Source organism: Oncorhynchus gorbuscha, unplaced genomic scaffold, assembly GCF_021184085.1.
Source record: "Oncorhynchus gorbuscha isolate QuinsamMale2020 ecotype Even-year unplaced genomic scaffold, OgorEven_v1.0 Un_scaffold_8315, whole genome shotgun sequence".
Lineage (NCBI taxonomy): Eukaryota > Metazoa > Chordata > Actinopteri > Salmoniformes > Salmonidae > Oncorhynchus > Oncorhynchus gorbuscha.
This window is the reverse complement of record NW_025751514.1, coordinates 7501-15076: the sequence shown is the minus strand read 5'-3', so window position 1 is coordinate 15076 and position 7576 is coordinate 7501. Positions and strand designations below refer to the sequence as shown.

The window sequence follows — 7576 nt, the reverse complement described above, 5'->3', positions numbered from 1 at the left end:
CACAGACCCCACGGTGAACACTACCATTATACACAGTATAATTCATAAAGTATTCAGACCCCACGGTGAACACTACCTATTATATACAGTATAATTCATAAAGTATTCAGACCCCACGGTGAACACTACCTATTATATACAGTATAATTCATAAAGTATTCAGACACCCACACACACACACACACACACAGAACACTACCTATTATATACAGTATAATTCATAAAGTATTCAGACCCCACGGTGAACACTACCTATTATATACAGTATAATTCATAAAGTATTCAGACCCCACGGTGAACACTACCTATTATATACAGTATAATTCATAAAGTATTCAGACCCCACGGTGAACACTACCTATTATATACAGTATAATTCATAAAGTATTCAGACCCCACGGTGAACACTACCTATTATATACAGTATAATTCATAAAGTATTCAGACCCCACGGTGAACACTACCTATTATATACAGTATAATTCATAAAGTATTCAGACCCCACGGTGAACACTACCTATTATATACAGTATAATTCATAAAGTATTCAGACCCCACGGTGAACACTACCTATTATATACAGTATAATTCATAAAGTATTCAGACCCCACGGTGAACACTACCTATTATATACAGTATAATTCATAAAGTATTCAGACCCCACGGTGAACACTACCTATTATATACAGTATAATTCATAAAGTATTCAGACCCCACGGTGAACACTACCTATTATATACAGTATAATTCATAAAGTATTCAGACCCCACGGTGAACACTACCTATTATATACAGTATAATTCATAAAGTATTCAGACCCCACTACCTATTATATACAACACTACCTATTATATACAGTATAATTCATAAAGTATTCAGACCCCACGGTGAACACTACCTATTATATACAGTATAATTCATAAAGTATTCAGACCCCACGGTGAACACTACCTATTATATACAGTATAATTCATAAAGTATTCAGACCCCACGGTGAACACTACCTATTATATACAGTATAATTCATAAAGTATTCAGACCCCACGGTGAACACTACCTATTATATACAGTATAATTCATAAAGTATTCAGACCCCACGGTGAACACTACCTATTATATACAGTATAATTCATAAAGTATTCAGACCCCACGGTGAACACTACCTATTATATACAGTATAATTCATAAAGTATTCAGACCCCACGGTGAACACTACCTATTATATACAGTATAATTCATAAAGTATTCAGACCCCACGGTGAACACTACCTATTATATACAGTATAATTCATAAAGTATTCAGACCCATTGACATTTTCCACATTTTGTTACGTTAAAGCCTTATTCTACAATAGATTTTAAAAATCGATCACGCTGGCAGCGTGGTTATAACCAATGTCACATGGGTACCTGCTTCTATTAACCAATGAGGAGATGGGAGAGGCAGGACTGGCAGCGTGATCTGCATCAGATTGGCATGTGCGCGCAGTGTGGGTGCAATAATAGAATAATATAGATTTCTAAATTCATTTTGGATCGACGGAATAAATATGTTTTCATTCTACACAAAATACCACATAATGACATCACAATACCCCGTAATGACAAACCAAAAACACGTTTTTATAAATTTTTGCACATTTATTCAAGATAAAAAATACCTTATTTATATTATTCAGACCATTCAGCCATTCAGACCATTCAGCCATTCCAAACCAACAAAGAGCATTCCAAACAACAAAGAGCTAGCCATTCCAAACCAACAAAGAGCTAACGCGCTAGCTATTCCAAACCAACAAAGAGCTAACGCGCTAGCCATTCCAAACCAACAAAGAGCTAGCTAGCCATTCCAAACCCAAAGAGCTAAGCTAGCATTCCAAACCAACAAAGAGCGCTAGCCATTCCAAACCAACAAAGAGCTAAACCAAACAAAGAGAGCTAGCCATTCCAAACCAACAAAGAGCTAACACACGAGCCAAGCAAGGCGTTCAGCTAATTATAATACTATAATATGGCTTTCAGCAGATGCTTTTATCCAAAGCGACTTAGTCATGCGTTTGCGTATGGGTGGTTCCCGGGAATCGAACCCACTACCCTGCCGTTGCTAGCACCAGGCTCTACCAGCTGAGCTTACAGGGGACCAGCTAATGTGTGTGTGTCTCTCTACAGCAAGATGACGAGCGCATCATTCAGGACATTCAGAAAGAGGGCGAGAAAGAGCTCAACAAGAAGAACGCAGGTCAGTGTGTTTCTTTATAAATCACGATGCTGTAATACTGTCCTTCTGGAACTATGGGTAATCTACTAACAGCTATCACCCTGACTATCAGCTATCACCCTGACTATCACCCTGACTATCACCCTGACTATCACCCTGACTATCAGCTATCACCCTGACTAACAGCTATCACCCTGACTATCACCCTGACTATCACCCTGACTATCAGCTATCACCCTGACTATCACCCTGACTATCACCCTGACTATCAGCTATCACCCTGACTAACAGCTATCACCCTGACTATCACCTGACTATCACCCTGACTATCACCCTGACTATCACCCTGACTATCACCTGACTATCACCCTGACTATCACCCTGACTATCACCTATCACCCTGACTATCACTATCACCCTGACTATCATCACCCTGACTATCATCCCTGACTATCACCCTGACTATCACCCTGACTATCAGCTATCACCCTGACTATCACCCTGACTATCACCCTGACTATCACCCTGACTATCACCCTGACTATCACCACCCTGACTATCAGCTATCACCCTGACTATCAGCTATCACCCTGACTATCACCCTGACTATCACCCTGACTATCACCCTGACTATCACCCTGACTATCACCCTGACTATCACCCTGACTATCACCCTGACTATCACCCTGACTATCACCTATCACCCTGACTATCACCCTGACTATCACCCTGACTATCAGCTATCACCCTGACTATCACCCTGACTATCACCCAGCTATCACCCTGACTATCACCCTGACTATCACTATCACCCTGACTATCACCCTGACTATCACCCTGACTATCACCCTGACTATCACCTATCACCTGACTATCACCCTGACTATCACCCTGACTATCAGCTATCACCCTGACTATCAGCTATCACCCTGACTATCACCACTATCACCCTGACTATCAGCTATCACCCTGACTATCACCCTGACTATCACCCTGACTATCACCCTGACTAACACCCTGACTATCACCCTGACTATCACCCTGACTATCACCTGACTATCACCTGACTATCACCCTGACTATCACCCTGACTATCAGCTATCACCCTGACTATCACCCTGACTATCACCCTGACTATCACCCTGACTATCACCCTGACTATCACCCTGACTATCACCCTGACTATCAGCTATCACCCTGACTATCACCCTGACTATCAGCTATCACCCTGACTATCAGCCTGACTACCCTGACTATCAGCCTGACTATCACCCTGACTATCACCCTGACTGACTATCAGCTATCACCCTGACTATCACCCTGACTATCACCCTGACTATCACCCTGACTATCACCCTGACTATCACCCTGACTATCACCCTGACTATCACCCTGACTATCACCCTGACTATCACCCTGACTATCACCCTGACTATCACCCTGACTATCACCCTGACTATCACCCTGACTATCAGCCTGACTATCACCCTGACTATCAGCCTGACTATCACCCTGACTATCAGCCTGACTATCACCCTGACTATCACCCTGACTATCACCCTGACTATCACCCTGACTATCACCCTGACTATCACCCTGACTATCACCCTGACTATCACCCTGACTATCACCCTGACTATCACCCTGACTATCACCCTGACTATCAGCTATCACCCTGACTATCACCCTGACTATCACCCTGACTATCACCCTGACTATCACCCTGACTATCAGCTATCACCCTGACTATCACCCTGACTATCACCCTGACTATCACCCTGACTATCACCCTGACTATCACCCTGACTATCACCCTGACTATCAGCTATCACCCTGACTATCACCCTGACTATCACCCTGACTATCACCCTGACTATCACCCTGACTATCACCCTGACTATCACCCTGACTATCACCCTGACTATCACCCTGACTATCACCCTGACTATCAGCTATCACCCTGACTATCACCCTGACTATCAGCTATCACCCTGACTATCAGCTATCACCCTGACTATCACCCTGACTATCAGCTATCACCCTGACTATCACCCTGACTATCACCCTGACTATCACCCTGACTATCACCCTGACTATCACCCTGACTATCACCCTGACTATCAGCTATCACCCTGACTATCACCCTGACTATCACCCTGACTATCACCCTGACTATCAGCTATCACCCTGACTATCAGCTATCACCCTGACTATCACCCTGACTATCAGCTATCACCCTGACTATCACCCTGACTATCAGCTATCACCCTGACTATCACCCTGACTATCAGCTATCACCCTGACTATCACCCTGACTATCACCCTGACTATCACCCTGACTATCACCCTGACTATCAGCTATCACCCTGACTATCACCCTGACTATCACCCTGACTATCACCCTGACTATCACCCTGACTATCACCCTGACTATCACCCTGACTATCAGCCTGACTATCAGCCTGACTATCAGCCTGACTATCACCCTGACTATCACCCTGACTATCAGCTATCACCCTGACTATCACCCTGACTATCACCCTGACTATCACCCTGACTATCACCCTGACTATCACCCTGACTATCACCCTGACTATCACCCTGACTATCACCCTGACTATCACCCTGACTATCACCCTGACTATCAGCTATCACCCTGACTATCACCCTGACTATCACCCTGACTATCACCCTGACTATCAGCTATCACCCTGACTATCACCCTGACTATCACCCTGACTATCAGCTATCACCCTGACTATCAGCTATCACCCTGACTATCACCCTGACTATCAGCTATCACCCTGACTATCACCCTGACTATCAGCTATCACCCTGACTATCACCCTGACTATCACCCTGACTATCACCCTGACTATCACCCTGACTATCACCCTGACTATCACCCTGACTATCAGCTATCACCCTGACTATCACCCTGACTATCAGCTATCACCCTGACTATCACCCTGACTATCACCCTGACTATCAGCCTGACTATCAGCTATCACCCTGACTATCACCCTGACTATCACCCTGACTATCACCCTGACTATCAGCCTGACTATCAGCCTGACAGCTATCACCCTGACTATCAGCCTGACTATCAGCTATCACCCTGACTATCACCCTGACTATCACCCTGACTATCAGCCTGACTATCAGCTATCACCCTGAGCTATCACCCTGACTATCACCCTGACTATCACCTGACTATCAGCCTGACTATCACCCTGACTATCAGCCTGACTATCAGCCTGACTATCACCCTGACTATCAGCTATCACCCTGACTATCACCCTGACTATCACCCTGACTATCAGCTATCACCCTGACTATCACCCTGACTATCACCCTGACTATCACCCTGACTATCAGCTATCACCCTGACTATCACCCTGACTATCACCCTGACTATCAGCTATCACCCTGACTATCAGCTATCACCCTGACTATCAGCTATCACCCTGACTATCACCCTGACTATCACCCTGACTATCACCCTGACTATCACCCTGACTATCACCCTGACTATCAGCTATCACCCTGACTATCACCCTGACTATCACCCTGACTATCACCCTGACTATCAGCTATCACCCTGACTATCAGCTATCACCCTGACTATCACCCTGACTATCAGCTATCACCCTGACTATCACCCTGACTATCAGCCTGACTATCACCCTGACTATCAGCTATCACCCTGACTATCACCCTGACTATCACCCTGACTATCACCCTGACTATCACCCTGACTATCAGCTATCACCCTGACTATCACCCTGACTATCACCCTGACTATCACCCTGAGCTATCACCCTGACTATCACCCTGACTATCACCCTGACTATCACCCTGACTATCACCCTGACTATCAGCCTGACTATCAGCCTGACTATCACCCTGACTATCACCCTGACTATCAGCTATCACCCTGACTATCACCCTGACTATCAGCTATCACCCTGACTATCACCCTGACTATCACCCTGACTATCACCCTGACTATCACCCTGACTATCAGCTATCACCCTGACTATCACCCTGACTATCAGCTATCACCCTGACTATCACCCTGACTATCACCCTGACTATCACCCTGACTATCAGCTATCACCCTGACTATCACCCTGACTATCACCCTGACTATCAGCTATCACCCTGACTATCAGCTATCACCCTGACTATCACCCTGACTATCACCCTGACTATCACCCTGACTATCAGCTATCACCCTGACTATCACCCTGACTATCACCCTGACTATCACCCTGACTATCACCCTGACTATCACCCTGACTATCACCCTGACTATCACCCTGACTATCACCCTGACTATCAGCTATCACCCTGACTATCACCCTGACTATCACCCTGACTATCAGCTATCACCCTGACTATCACCCTGACTATCACCCTGACTATCAGCCTGACTATCAGCTATCACCCTGACTATCACCCTGACTATCACCCTGACTATCACCCTGACTATCAGCCTGACTATCAGCCTGACTAACAGCTATCACCCTGACTATCAGCCTGACTATCAGCTATCACCCTGACTAACAGCTATCACCCTGACTATCACCCTGACTATCAGCCTGACTATCAGCTATCACCCTGACTAACAGCTATCACCCTGACTAACAGCTATCACCCTGACTATCACCCTGACTATCAGCCTGACTATCAGCCTGACTATCAGCCTGACTATCAGCCTGACTATCAGCCTGACTATCAGCTATCACCCTGACTAACAGCTATCACCCTGACTATCACCCTGACTATCAGCCTGACTATCAGCCTGACTATCAGCCTGACTATCAGCCTGACTATCACCCTGACTATCACCCTGACTATCACCCTGACTATCACCCTGACTATCACCTTGACTATCACCCTGACTATCAGCTATCACCCTGACTATCAGCTATCACCCTGACTATCACCCTGACTATCAGCCTGACTATCAGCTATCACCTTGACTATCACCCTGACTATCAGCTATCACCCTGACTATCACCCTGACTATCACCCTGACTATCAGCTATCACCCTGACTATCACCCTGACTATCACCCTGACTATCACCCTGACTATCACCCTGACTATCACCCTGACTATCAGCCTGACTATCACCTATCACCCTGACTATCACCCTGACTATCACCCTGACTATCACCTATCGCCCTGACTATCGCCCTGACTATCACCCTGACTATCACCCTGACTATCAGCCTGACTATCAGCTATCACCCTGACTATCACCCTGACTATCACCCTGACTATCACCCTGACTATCACCCTGACTATCACCTATCGCCCTGACTATCGCCCTGACTATCACCCTGACTAT

At 45.6% G+C, this 7576-nt stretch overlaps 1 long non-coding RNA gene across 1 annotated transcript in view; it reads left to right on the top strand.

Annotated features, from left to right (window-relative positions):
• Nucleotide 1: 1 nt before the first annotated feature.
• LOC124029943 overlaps nt 2–7576 on the top strand; it is a 7987-nt gene continuing 412 nt past the window's right edge. Inside the window, exons 1-2 of the long non-coding RNA XR_006837875.1 lie at nt 2–13; nt 2170–2239. This is a non-coding gene — a long non-coding RNA (uncharacterized LOC124029943). The remainder of the gene's footprint in view (nt 14–2169; nt 2240–7576) is intronic.